General features: G+C 41.6%; 1 pseudogene; it reads right to left on the reverse strand.

The window, feature by feature from the left end:
* Nucleotides 1–1220: 1220 nt before the first annotated feature.
* On the reverse strand, nucleotides 1221–15318 carry LOC148501329 (mediator of RNA polymerase II transcription subunit 28 pseudogene; annotated as a pseudogene).
* Nucleotides 15319–15850: the final 532 nt, after the last annotated feature.

Consider the following 15850-nt stretch of genomic DNA (forward strand, 5'->3'; position numbering starts at 1 on the left):
TAAGGGACCACTGGTAGCTGTAGTTAACCTGTTAAATAAACACAATACACACATGCCGTGACCGTATAGCTTTAATACATACATCACACTCACTCATACATACTCACCTACATTAACTGGATCGGTCCTCTTCTCTCTGTAGGCATCCATGGTCTTGGAAAAAAAAAAAAACAGGAAAAGCCAATCCGCGAACGAGGTAACATCCTCGATGATTGTTACCTCCTGAATTAAGCACTTAGATGTGGCTTTTCCCTTTGTAGGGCCGTATCTGAACGTTCATTGGCTGAGAGAGATTACTAAAGGTGATTCTGCGGTTCCCACCATTGACTTCATTGATGGGGGTTGACCTCTTTCAACCAAAGAACGCTCAGACACGGCCCTACAGATGGAAAAGCCACATCTGAGAACTTAATTCGGGGGGTAACAACCATCGTGGTTGTTACCTATTGCATGGCTCGGTATTTTCATTTTTTTATTTTACCAAGACCATGGATGCCTACAGAGAGAAGTGGACCAGTCCAGGTAATGTAGGTGAGTATGTGTGAGCTGTGCAGCATGGCCTATGGCAGATATATCTGCACATCATGCTGTGTGTATGGGCGCTTAGTAGACCGCCGGTACACTTGCTGCAGAGGCCACGGGTGACTGACATCACAACTGGACAGGCACATACAAATATCCGCCCAGTTCTGACGTCAGGTACATCAGATCAGGCCGATGATTGGTAAGTGTGTCTGCACTTACCAATTGTCAGATAGGAGAGTGGATTGGCCGTCCAGCTGATCCGTCATCCTAATGTGTACCCACCTCAAGATTGTTTCGTAATCTCGTTCTATGGTTGTTTTGTGTCATGACCTTAAGTTATTTCTTTTTTTTTTTTTTACTTTATGTGCCTACCTGATGACTTTTATGTCCTGTATAGTTTATATGCTAATTTAAATAAAGTAAAACAAAACATGTATAGTCACGGATCCGGAAGTGTAAAGGAGGGTGAAGTACAAGACTCATTCTCTACCTTAATCATCCCGCAATTATGTCTGCTATTATTTCCACACTCATTGCAGTGCTTTGTTAATGTACAAGTTATTGCTTTTAAAAATATTAATTTAGCATTGCATTAAAAAAAGGCATTTTAGGTTTGTTTCTAAAATGAAAAATATTTTTATTATTCTAGTTTTCAATATACAGTACTAAACCAATTAGAAAAAGAAAAATTATCTTTAGTGTTCTTCAGGCACACATTGCGAATAGGCTACATCAGCCCGAACATTCTTCAATGGAGCTGGGATATTGGCTGACGCTTGCTCCAGGTAAGCGAGTGGTCCCTGTGTCATCTCACTTGTCTTCTTATGCTGACCATTGATGTCTTCTAGAACCTGCTGCCAGCTCCGCAGTTTAGTTAGGTGCTTTTGGATTAGTGCTTCCTTCCTCTGAAGCTCACTTCTCAGCTCGATTACATCCTTTTGTGATACCCCCAGTACTGGCAGTACAGCTGGGCATCCACCAGGAGCATATCAATAATGGGTGCATGGTGTGCAGGGAACACAGACCCCAGGGGAGCCCCGCACAGCACACCCTGCACCCATAATATTACTTACCCTTCCGGAGTCCCACGTCGGCGCGGGGTTCCGGCGCTGTAAAACGACAGGAAAATGGCTGCGGCAGTCATTTTCATGGTGATCTGTGCATTCATCATAGACTCTGGGCACACTCTAGTGCCCAGAGTCTATAACTCCGGCGCTGGCCGTGCACAGCTCAGTGCGCTGCCAGCCGCCGGGCGGAGAGGAGGGGCCCGTGTCGGAGACTGCACACGGGCCCTCTCCTCTCTAGAAACGCCCCTGGCATCCACTATACAATTTTTTGTCAGATATATCTGTCCAATCTGGCTGGTTGGAATGAAAACCTGGTAATATATGTGAGCAAATGACAGTCAATCATATGGTTTTAAACATATGTAATTGTTCCATATTAATGCCCTGTTTGTATGTGACCTTTCTGTCACCTTATTCTAAGGCAATAATGGTTTCTTCGGGCAGCTTGTAGCATTAAAATCAACCCAGGCACGGGACTAGGACTTGCCCATTAAACGTTAGAGGGGAGCCTTGAATGCCTTGGGGTACCAGCTAACTGTCTCCCAACAATAGAACTATGGCATGAGCGCTCAGCGGGAAGAGAGCCAGTGCATGCAGAGGACCCGGAGGGAGCTTTTGTAAGGGACTATCTGACTAGCCGTAATGGAGTTCTAAGGTAGCAGCAAAGAAGACCGGACCTGTACTCTGGCTTACATGTTTGACAGTGGTGATTGACAGCGGGAGGAGAGCCCGCTGGCTGCTTGAACCACTGGAACTCTCTGGACTTCCGCTGCATATCGGAGGGGCCGCGTCCAGACTGAGACAGGAGGAGTGGCTAGTCTGACTCACTGAGAGGTGGGCTGTAGGAGGAGAGGTCCGGCGGCCACATCTGACAGAGGTGGAAACTGGCTGGTGATGCTGCAGGGGAGTCTTCCATCACTATGTTGACAGTCTGCAGGAGAGGTTGGTACATCAAGTAAGCACCACCTAACACTACCCTTCAGTCATCCCACGAGCAGTGTGCAGGATAGTAACATTACTAGATTTATATGCAAGCGCAGGGGACATTACCCTCACCATTAGACTTGTCCCTCTAATATACCATATGCACCCACACAGCTCAAGAGTTTAGGAAGTAATACCAGCCAGTTAATCCTACAGAGAAGAGGAAGCCCAGCTAATAATTGCTTTTAGTCAACCAACCAGAGCGGTAACTAGGGTGGTACGACATGTGCCATGGCACAGGACACTATAGAGCAGGGGGCACAATTTGGGCCTGTCAATTTTCTGTTTTTGATCATTCTCATTTGTAGCTTCCTCTTTTATTATTCCCAGCTTATCCTGGCCTCACCCATCTCCTCCCTGGCTGACTCACCTCCCCAAGCACCTTCAGTCACATCCTCTTTAATTTACACACACATTTAAAAATACTGTCATACATGGGACTCAAACCAATCACATTACGCATGAAGCTATAGTATCTTCCCCAGAATTTCTGATGGCAGCCCATGAGGCCACACTCCTTTTTTGGGTACACGTCTTATGTCCATATTTGAAAAACAGGTTGGGGGCACCAATGCTCTTTCTAGCCCAGGGCAGCAAAAAGTCTAGTAATGGATCTGCAGCCAACTACTTGCATAACCCGACAATTGATCTCAGCTACAGAGATACCGGGGTCCTGCTGTTAATTCTGCTGATCTTCACACGAAAGGTCCCTTCTGTAGACACCTCAGATTAATGGGGGAGCAGCAGGATGCAGGCTGCAGCCAGGATTACTTCAGTTAAAGTTTAGAACTTGCTTTCCAGAGAGAATCTCTTTACCATTCCCACAGCACTAGTATTATACAACGTTGCAGACAGAACTGTAATTGTTACAGATATTGGCAATCAGTTTACTACCTTTAGAACATTTCCCTGCTTGAGTTACAAGTGTTGCCATATATCTTCAATATTACTGCCAATACTAAACATTGCTAGATAACTCCATAATTCTTAGTGCAGACTTGAGATAAATGGAAGAGTAAACTGCATTAGGAGTAAAAGGATTATATTATTAACTCCATTGTTCAGTGTGATTCACAACTACCTAAAGACACTAGGAGCAGCAAGTTTAGTGTGCACCACCTATATTTAGCTGGCCGAGCAATTTATGAACTCTATTGATATATTGACTGTCTTGGTTATTTAAAATATTTACCGTATTTTAACCCCTGGTTCATAAAAAGAAGGTGTTCTAGGTTTAATGCTATGTTATAACTTGTTTAGTAGTGCTGTGTGATAACCCGTTTAATTTACAGCGACCCCGATCTGAGGACAAAATAGTTCCAGTGAAATTAAATACCACCTGTTTCATGTGTCATTAATTTACATTGTATGGTTGCTGTATGTAATTTACCTTTGTGATGTGCTAAGGGAATTATAATTGTTAGCACTCTGATTCACAGTGTGGGCAATTGTCATTGTGCAGCTGTTAATAAAATCCTACTTGTTTGGAACTAATTGGTGTGATATACTGAATAACCATCTGGTTACAATTCCTTTAACAAATCGGAGAAGCAGTTACAGGAGTCCCTGGGAAAGAGATTCCATATAAAGTGGTAAGGTACTCTACACGACACTACAAAACTGATCCACCAGATTTAGGGTGTTACACTTTCACAAACAAAGGAAAGATTGTATAAAACCGCAGTGTAACAAGACAGACTGACAGCTGTGGAAACTCACATATATTCCCTTATTAATGTTTTTAATCCACCAAGTAAAATCGGTTTATATTATTCGTCACCATTTTCCTTTTGTCTGTCATTTTACTTTGCTTTTAGTAAATACTCTTTAAGTACATAGATGCACACACAATGTACTAGAAAAAGAAAAAATGCAGGAGGCAAATAGTTACATTTTATGTTTCAGCATAAAGGAGAACTCCGGCCTCCAAAATAAAGTTGTCCAACCTTTACCCAACACTAGTTGAGCAGCAGGAGTCCCGCTATATAATGGAAACAGCAGGTTATAAAAGAGCTGGGGATTAAATGCTATTAGAGGTTGGAGTTTTCCTTTAAGTGGGCCAGTCACCTACACACTGGAGCCATCAATTTTTCAGTCTATCGATAAGTTAGGAACCAGTGATATCACTGATGCACAGGGCCGCCATCAGGGGAGGACTGTCGGGACTGGAGTCACGGACAGACAGGTGGACCCGCCCGCAATCCCGACCAGCTGCTCATAAGGCCCACCTGTTGCCCAACCCGACCCACCCGATGCCCGATCCGGCCCGCAGGCCCCGCCGACTGCAGTGGAATACAGTTTGGGGTCCTTTTTTGGAGATGGCACGTGGCGTCACACCGCGCCAGCTGAGGAGCTGTGTCGCATGAGGAAAATTACTTGTACCTGGATGGAGGCTACCCTGGATGGAGCAACAAGAAGGTGTGTAGTGGCTGGGGACACTGAAGGGGCTGGGCTTGAGATACAGAAGGGGGCTGATTGGGGGCACAAAATTGGGGCTGGGCTGGACATAAAGAAGGGACTGATTGGCGACACAGAAGGGGGCTAGGCTGGAGATACAGAAGGGGGCTGGTTAGGGACACAGATTGGGGGCTGGCTGGGAACACAGACGGGGTCTGGGCTGGAGAAACAGAAGGGGGGCTGGCTGGATATTACATAGGGGTCTGGCTAAGGACACAGAAGGGGGCTGGCTGGGGTCACAGAAAAGCGGCCGGCAGGGGAGATAGAAGGGGGTTGGCAGGAACTGGAGAGACACTGCAGGGCTGGTGTCACAGAAACACTGGGGGTGGAGGGGCCTTGCCTATTTTGATAGTCCCGGGCCCCATAATTTCTGATGGTAGCCCTGCTGAGGCACTGCCTAATGTTCATGATGTACTGGTCCCTATTTAATGGATAGGCTACATCATGATGTATATTAACACAGCCCTTAAATAGGATTTCAACTATGAAAGCCCCTGGCCCTGATGGGTTCACGGGAGAGTACTATAAGCTTATGCTTCCTCATATATGTGAAACACTTACGGAAGCTATCAATTCTATTATTAGTAAACATCAACTCCTAAGATACTTTAATGATGCCATTATTAAAGTGTTGCCCAAACCCGATAGAGATTTAGAACTTCCAAACTCATATCGCCCTATTTCACTTCTAAATGCTGACTACAAGATCGTGACAAAGATCTTGGCAGACAGAATTAAACTGATTATTCCCAACATCATAGATACTGACCAGACTGGTTTCATATGGGGGCAACATTCTGTTTGTAACATTCGAAAAGTCCTTGCGGCGCTCCAGTCGGTATCGTCCTCTGTATCTCCATGCCCACAATATATTTTGTCCCTTGATGCCGAAAAGGCTTTCGATCTTGTTTCCTGGGATCATTTATATGAGGCAATGAGAAGGTTTGGATTTCCGGAGGACGTTATTGTACTAATTCAAATGCTGCATACTTCTTCCTCATCACGTATAGCTTGTAATGGATATTTGTATGACCCAGTATTATTACAAAAGGGCACATGGCAGGGCTGCCCACTTTCACCCTTACTCTTTGCGATTGCAATTGAGCCGTTAGCCATAGCTCTTAGAGACTTATCTAAGTTTAGTGTGATCAAAATTGGCCGTAATGAATTGAAACTAGCTCTGTTTGCAGATGACATGTTGCTTTTTATTGAAGACCCGTGTATAACTATTCCTGCCATTTTTAAGACCATAACTGAATTTGGATTATTTTCTGGATTTAAAGTCGGAACTCCTCCCTTTGGTTTTGATGCCGGTATCGCCTGAGGTACTAGCGGTTACTTCTCAATTTCAAAAAGCGTCTTCTAAGTTGAAGTACCTGGGTATATATATAACATCCAGATTGCAGGATATATATGCAGCCAATTACACTGATACTATGCGGAGAATATCATTATGTTTACAGACTTGGGGTTCTCTCCCGATATCTCTATTAGGCCGCTTTGCGGTTATAAAGAGTATTATATTTCCAAAACTATCATATATTATTCAAATGTTACCCATAACAATGACGATGTCAGATATTGCAGCATGGAATAAAATGATCTCTACCTTTTTATGGCTTGGTAAAATGCCGCACTTTTCTGCAGCAAAAATTAAATTACAAAGAAAAGATGGAGGATTAGCAGTACCAGATATACTTGCTTTTACTCGCGCGATTCATTTCCGATATGTGTCGGATTGGCTGCATTGTAGATCTTCTTATGTTAATTTGGAGATTGAAAAATCATTATTTTCCCCATTTACACCTGGCACATTATTGCACACCCCAAGAGGCTCTCTTCCTCAGATGGTCATACATAACATTTTATTCAGAGACACGTATCTGTCGTGGTGGGCCATTAACAGATCATTAAATAAAAATCCACTGATCTCTCCTTACATTACGTTTTGTGGAAATCCTAGCTTCCAGCCAGGACTGGAAAATTCACAATTCCAGACCTGGGGCATTAAAGGTATAGCAAGAATTAAGTATGTCTTTGACCCTGGGGGGGCTTTGATCTCTCATTCCAGGAGTTGGTTAGTAAATAAGGTATAGACAATAAACAGTTTTACATGTACCTACAACTTAGACACTATGTACGTTCATTACCACAAGCTCATGTATCGGATAATGAATCGGACTCTTTAGTATCACTATTGCAATTTGTGTCAGCCCTTCCCTATAAAACTTGTTTATTATACTGGGATTTGATTCCCTCTAATTTAAAAAAAATATGGGGGGCAACGTTGTGTAAATGGACTTCCGACTGTCCAAGTATTACATCCCACTCTGATATATTGTCTGGAATGGAATTTACTCTTAGATATTTAAGCTCTGCTCAATTACAAGAAGTCCATTTTCGAACACTGCATAGAGCATACATTTCACAAGACAACGTAAACACATGGTCAAGGAGGAGACAGGACACTGCCCCAAGTGTGGTGCTCCTGATGCTTTATTTTTTCACAATTTCTGGTCCTGTCCAAAGATACAGAAATTTTGGAATAAAATAATTGTGTATATGAATGATATCTTTAAACCTAATTTACGATTAGACCCAGTTGCTTTAATATGTGTCAACTTCTCATCATGGGAGCTGGAATCTTCTAATAAACAGCTTATACCTCTGATCACTGTTATTATAACTCTTGTCAAAAAGGCGATACTCAATAAGTGGATAGAGCGGTCTTCTCCAAGACTGGAACATGTAACTACAGCTCTTATGCGTACACTCTATTTGGAGAGACAGTGTATACTTCCCGATATAGAAAATGGAGGATTTAGTTTCTATAAAAAATGGGGGCCGTATATTGAAACCCTAGCCTCCTCTTCTACAGAAAAAGTTCTAAAACTTTTTGAATACACCAGTTGGTATTTATACCAAAGATTACAGTGATACATAGATAGTATGTATGATACACGATCATAAGACACTTGTAATGTCCAAATTACCCTATGTCCCTCTTCCCTATTGTTTCTTCTTTACCCCTGTGAGTTGTCCGTATGTCCTATATGTATGTATGGTACTTTATTTTATATTTTGTATATATGTTTCAATTTCTGGAAACTAATATAGGAAATACTGGTTGTTCCCAGTTTTTGTATATAAAATCTATATTATATAGATTCAAAGGTTAATATTTTTGTCTCTGAATTTACTAACAAAGTTTTTGGAAAATATATACAGGTGTGCTTCATATGGTACTTATAGTATATAAATTTTAAGTCTCAAGAAATGAAGAAGAATACCTGTAATACATGGTAATTTTCTTTTATTGACTTTGTATGTTTACTTTACAATATTACTGTTAAGATTATTGTAAAAAAATGTGAATAAAAATATTTTCAAAAAAATATATAGGATTTCAAAAAGGTTAAATCAATCCTCATAAATTATCCACTCTAAACCAACAATTATTACAGTGTGCTCATCTCAAAAACTGTGCAGTATATTTCATATGATTAAAAAAAGCCTGTAAAAATTTTTAGTTGTTATTTATGGTAAATCATTAAAAAAAGCCACCCAAAATGCAATTTATTATTGGGGCTTGTGCCGAGTCCACTGGGGTCAGTGAAGTGGTCTAACAGTCCTACGTTTTGTCTGATACAATAAACAGTTGGTTCTACAAGGCCCATCCCCTGTGAACTTCCAATTTACATGCACTGGACAGTTCATGGGGGGAGGGTCACAGACACCACTACTGTCTGAATCAAGCATACAGTATGTTGTATAGTGCAGGAATACTAAAGGCTTTGGGGACCCAACGGATAACACAAATGGTGCACTACACGTCAGAACTTCCACATTTCAATTCTTCACTTATATAAATCAAAATGGAAAAATAGGATTAATGCATTTGAAACAGTTGTGTGAGGGACAAGTTTCAAGAGATACTGTAATGCTCCCAACAAACAATTGATGTCAGAGGATGCTCATATTGCCTGGCCTCTTACAGGATCCATCTGACTGCTAGGTTTAGTGGACTGGCCTGTGGAGGATACATTATTTAGTCCAGCTATGTTTTCAAATATTTACCTCTTTAATAACTTGCTCAGGCTTTTGCACAGAAAGCTGTAACCTTTTTTACAAAAAGAAACATTCTGTTTGTCTGGTGACATCCAGAAACTTCATACACTGTTCAACACCTGAGGGAGAGAGTACAAAAGGAATGTGAATCTGGAACAACAAGGCAATTAACTGATTATTTCACTACAGTCAGCAAACAAACATAAAGATAAATATTTACATCACAAATTGACATTACAACATTTTTTACACATTCTAATAGTGGATTATTATCCACTATTTTTATGGCACCACAAGGGTTCCCCAGCACCTTACAAAATGGGCAAAACATGAAAACAGTAACTTACAGTACAAAACAGTGCAGGACAAGGACATAAGTATACAGCACTGAGGACAGATTGAAGTGGAGAGAATTGGAAGGCCATATAGGAGGAGGTCACAGTAGTCCAAGGCAGAGATGACCAGTGAGTGGATGAGGTTTTTAAGGGGCCTATCCATTACTCGACTTTGTGAAAAATCTGACCAAACCGGTCGCATTGTTCACAAAGTCGGGTAATGGATAGCCGGCAAGGACCAGCGATGCGCGTGCACGCTGGGTCCTTGCCGACCCCAACTGTCTACTGAACATGCCCATCAACCTGATGACGCTCGTCAGGTTTGTCATTTTCAGAGATAGGAGGTCGGGCTCCTCCACTGAATGATATTAAGTGAACACCATTCAGTGCGGGCACTGCACCTCGGCGACCTGAAGGTCTGAATGCTAGATGTTCAGACTTTCAGGTCGCCAAATGGATAGGCACCTTTAGTTGGGGTATCTGGTCACTAGGTCTACGGTATATAGGTAGACAATGTTTGGGTAGACAATGGAAGTTAGAGAGGCAATAAGTCGACAGGGCCTGAAGGTCGACACACTAAAGGTCGACTGGTAAAAAGGTTGACAGGGACATAAGGTAGACATGGTCATTAGGTCAACACACAAATGGTCGACACATTATTTTATTTTTAGGTTTAGGCACTTACCTTAGAGAAAGGCATTTACTCCAATGGCTAGGGTTAGGCACTTACCCCAATGGTTAGGGTTAGGCACCAGGAGGGATGAATAGGGTCAGGCATCAAGGGGAGGGTTAGGGTAAAGATTGGAGCTAGCAAAAAAACAACAACACGTCAACCATTTGTGTGTCGACCTCATGATCATATCAACCTTCTCTCCCTGTCAACCTTTTTACTAGTCGACCTTTAGTGTGTCGACTTTCAGACCCTGTCGACTTATTGCCTATCTAACTTCCATTGTCTACCCAAACATTGTCTACCTTTTTACTGTAGACCTAATAATCCACACCCCTTAGTTGGCTCTAGAGTGAAAAAGGGTATGATTATAGAAATATTTATGAGATGGAAACAGTAGGACTGCAAGAGGTACTGAATGTGTGGTTTGAAGGAGAGGGAGGTGTTAAGGTGTATTTCTAATGCATAATAACTTGTAGTCCAGAATTGAGGCAATAAAATTATTTATTTTAGTTATTATAAAGGATTACATTAAAATCAATACAAACAATACATGTATAGCTCATCTAGCAGAATTTCTGCTAAGAAACTCTGGCTCTCTGTCCTTTGCATTGTCCATTTAAACAATTGCCAAGAACCACTAAATATATATATATATATATATATATATATATAAGCAACAACTCCGGCACTCCTTCACGCAGTGTAACTTGGACAAACAGCCCACACCTTGCTCCGGTGCCTTCCTTATTAGGAGGACAGCACCCCCAACACACACTGTACAGAAAAATAGGCGGCACTCGGAGACTGGATAAGACTCGTGAAACCCTCAGCCGAGGGACTTTTAATCAATCATAAGTCGACGTTTCGGGGTCTTGCACCCCTTCCTCAGGACAGCAGAATAACACAATACAAACAAACAGACATATTTATATCATAACTACTCACCCCTACACAGGCGCCATGCACACCTGAGCTCCGTCCAGCAGCCGCACTTCCGGTCACGGCAACTCCGCGAAAACCGGAAGTGACGTCAACCGGGCGGGACCCTGCGCCATGGCAACCTGCAGTAACATAAACAGTGAGATCGTGAACAGACTTGGTCATTATCATAGTGCAATAGATCCATAAAGTGTATATATCTCAACACATGTACACTGTGTAAAAAACATAAGATCTGCGCACAAACATCATGCACAGAAAGGATTATAAAAGCTTTGTTGTGTTTAAAAAGTGATCCATACAAAAAGTGTAACGTGAATACACATACAGATAAATACTCAAATAAAATACACATATTCTAACGTGGACATATATCTAAAATAAAAAATACATTAGCAACACTGTAAAAAACATTTTGCAGCTAATAACATTGCCTCTTATTGTCATCAATATGACAAGTGAAAAATCAATAATACATAATGGAGAAATTGAGCCATCTAGTGGGCAAAAAACACCACTACTACCAAATTTAAATGCATATATTATCCTTAGTGAACATAGGGCCTGATTCAGACCCACTCGCGAGCGGCTGTCCGCTCGCAAGTGGGTCGATGTTATGCACTGAGCATGCGCACGACGGAGGGAGCTCCGTCGTGCGCATGCGCCAGACGCGACGAGCGAAGGAAAGTCCTTCGCTCGTTGTGTCCGATCAAAGGGGGCGTGCTGTCAATGTTGATTGACAGCACGCCCCCTTTGGTGGGCGTGCCGGGGGCGTGGCTCCCTGACGGGGGCGTTCCCACGGGAACGCCTCCCGTCAGAAGCCGGCCCACTGACATCACTAGTGATGTCAGTGGGAGTGATTTTTTCTCTGATAGAGCCAAAATCACTCCGGAGCTTGCGGTTGAAAACCTCAACCGCAGGCTCCGGCTCGCAATTTCGATGGTCGCGATGGTCTCGACCATCGCGGCCATCAAAAAGCACGCTCGTATAGCCTGTGGGTGGTGACCCACAGCTATACGAGCGTCCAGGAGGACGCTCCATGAAAATGGAGCCCGGCCCTCATTCAGAGCGTGCGCTCTGCTCAGAGCGTACGGCTCTGAATGAGGGCCATATTCTTGTCATAGAAGATCCACAGCATTGGCATACAAAGCCATCCAAAATTGCACAAATTTATAAGAAATTAATAAGACCCAAAGAGTCATTTAACCCTCGAGGAAAAAGAGTATCCAATCTATAAATCCACTGTGTTTCCAATTGCAGGAGTTTCCTTCCTCTATCACCACCCCTTAGTGACAAGGGTACATGGTCAATAATCTTATATCTGAGGGTCGCTATACTGTGTTTGTTGTGCGCAAAATGGCGTGCTACCGGTTGTTCACTACCATTAGTAGAGATAGCTGTTCTAATTGCCGATCTATGTTGAGCCATTCTGATTTTAAATTGGCATTCAGTTTTGCCTATGTAATATAGGCCACATGGGCATATGATAACATAGATGACAAATCTAGAGGTACATGTCAAAGGCCACTTAATTTTATATCTTTTCCCCAGAGTGTGGATGAAGTATAGTATCCCCGGTCTCAAGATATGAACACGTCGTGCACCCTAGGCACTTAAAACATCCATCTTTACGTGTCAAAAAATTGGGCTTAGGCATAGGTTTTAAAAAATTTGTCACATCAGTTTTAACCACCAGATCTTTGATATTTCTCCCTCTGGTATAGCTAGGTAATAGTTTAGTATTGTGCAAACACCTTTGCTCTGGATCAGATGTAATAATGGGCCATAACTTCTTAGCTCTTTTGTTGGTATATTTGCTCTTAACATCATATTCATGGACCCATGGTAGCTGATTTAACTTTTTGTCCTTAGGATTAATTCTCAATAACTCTTCCCTACTCACAGACAATGCTTTTTGTCTAGCCTTGATCAATTCTTCCACCGGATACCCTCTCCTCTAAAATTTTTTAGACATGATATCTAATTGTCTATTCGTCTCTATAGGGTCGTTTGTACATCTGCAAACTCAAATAAATTGGGAGAATGGTAACCCTTTTATTGTTGCTATGGGATGACAACTTTTGTGGTGGAGTAAGGTGTTACGATCTGTCGGTTTAGCAAACAAAGATGTTTTAATCCTACTGTTCTCTAATGTGATACAAATATCCAGAAAACAGATGGAAGTATCATGGTAATTTAAAGTGAATTTAATGGGACTATTAGAATGGTTTTGGTTCGTCACTAGAGAAATCAAACACTCAATGTCACCCTTCCACATAATAAAGACATCGTCGATATACCAATAATACATCACTATATTATTGGTAACAGCTGGAATCGCAAAAAACAATTCTTTTTCAATCTTCCACATAAATCCATTAGCGAAGGATGGAGCGACCGTTGACCCCATAGCGCAGCCTGTTCGCTGCCTATAGAACTTCCCATTGAATAAAAAGTAGTTGTGAGTAAGATTGAAATACAGTAATTGCAAAAACAACTCGATATCAGGGCCCTGATATAGCACATTACCCACAATTAACTGTTTCACTGCCATAATACCTGCAGCATGAGGGATGCATGTATACAAGCTTGTAACATCAAGCGTTGTTAAAAACGTGCCTGCTGGGACCTGTCCCAGTTCTTCAAGTTTAAGGAGCAGCATCCCAGAATCTCTCAGGTAAGTATGTGTTTGTTGTATACATGGCTGCAAAAATGCATCTAAAATATTGCAATAGGTTCACACAGAGACCCCCTGGCTGAGATGATAGGTCTACCAGGGAGCCTCTGTGCGTCCTTATGGATCTTAGGAAGTGTGTAAAATATGGGTGCCACGGGATATGTGACCATCAATTTATTTTTCACACTCAAAGAAATCAATCCCTCTGTACGTGCTGTTTCAAGAATCACATCTAGTTTACTTTTATACAATTCTACCGGATCACCAGCTAATAATTTATAAGTGGAGCTATCATTAAGTAAACGATCACATTCAATAATATAATTCTCTGTGTCCTGTATTACGATGGAGCCACCTTTATCGGCCCCTCTTATGATAATGTCTCTCCTTTTATTTAAGCTCTCCAAAGCCGACTTCTCGTCAATTGATAAATTGTGGTACTTAGGTCCAGTGTCCTCCTTCACTGAATCTTCCAATAATCTAATGAATGTTTTTATAGAAGCATTAGTCGATTGGGGCTCAACTTTAGATTTGCTTCCCAATTTAGCTATTCGCTCCGGTATAAATTCAGACTGTATGCTCAACGGTTGTTTTTGAAATTGTTCTTTCAATTTTAAAGAACTCTGGAATCTATAAATATCGGTTTTCCATTTAAGATCATGTGAAATATGATTTGGAACAAACGAGAGTCCTTTATTAAGTCCTTTATTAAGCACACTATATTCCGCTGTTGTTAAATTCGAGGATGATAGATTGAAAATTAAATTCTCCTCGCTCTCATCGGCCTCCTTGTGTACCTGCCTCCTCTTCTGACCCCCTCTCCTTGTAAATTTTCTCCGCGGGCTGTGGACCCAGTCCGGGTGCTTACCCCTAAAGTGGTCATTATCTTAGTGGGTCTAACATTGGCTGGTACATAATCCTCTGATTCACTAGCCGAAGTGCTAGAGAATCTAACTTTCTGGTATGGTTTCCTAGGCCTGGTGGATTGATGAGGAGTGCTGTAGTTCTGTGTACTACCTAGCCATGGGTACACTCTGTGTTGACTATAATCAGTTTGAATCTTTTTAAATTTTTATCTCTTATATTTCAACAAAGCAGTTTTTTTTTGTGTGAAGTTGTTCCTTCAATTTCGTCATCCAATCTACTGATGTATCATTGGCTAATACCGATATATGTTCCGTTTCAAAAGCAGCTATTTTATGTTTTGTCACATTTAGCTCCCGTGTAGATTCTTCAACTACTAAAAGTAATAAGTCCATTGAACATTTATTAAGTATGGAGATCCATTTTTTGCAGAACAAAATGTTATATCTCCCAATCATGGGGGTGATGTACACGAAATCCTCGTGGAATTTGTTTTGCACGAAAGTAGTCGGAAAGTGTCCTACTATGATATAAGAAATCTAGTTCTCTTTTTTTAAATTTAAACAATTCTCTAAAACAATCTAGATTAGAGTCCACTAATTCTTCAGTTAAAGCTGGATCTTTGTGTAAAATATGTTCAGCATCTATGTCAGAGAAACTCAGCGTTTCGTAATTATCACATTCTAGCAAAAATGATGTAAAATCTGTTTCCACTTCTGAATTAGCCATCTTGTATATTGACCCAAAAAAATGTCACAATCCTCAAAAATCAGTATAACATGCAATATGCATCCAATCAGGAGGTGTAGCACATACCAGCCACTGTATAAGTCAGGTATATAAAAAAATTACCGTTGTCTAGTCGAGGTGAGTTCCAAACACAGGGTGCCTTGAGAGAAAATACCTTTCCTGGTTTTATACCAGCAATTTAGGCAAATCCAAAAATAGAAGCAACAACTTCGGCACTCCTTCACGCAGTGTAACTTGGACAAACAACCCACACCTTGCTCCGGTGCTTTCCTTATTAGGAGGACAGCACCCCCAATACACACTGTACAGAAAAATAGGCGGCACTCGGTGACTGGATAAGACTCATGAAAACCTCAGCCGAGGGACTTTAATCAATCATAAGTCGACGTTTCGGGGTCTTGCACCCCTTCCTCAGGACATTAGCAACACATGTAAAAAACATTTTGCAACTAATAACAGTGAAAAATCAATTATACATAATGGAGAAATTGAGCCATCTAGTGGGCAAAAA

Source organism: Taudactylus pleione, unplaced genomic scaffold (genome assembly GCF_031769625.1).
Source record: "Taudactylus pleione unplaced genomic scaffold, aTauple2 ptg000520l, whole genome shotgun sequence".
NCBI classification, from domain to species: Eukaryota; Metazoa; Chordata; class Amphibia; order Anura; family Myobatrachidae; genus Taudactylus; species Taudactylus pleione.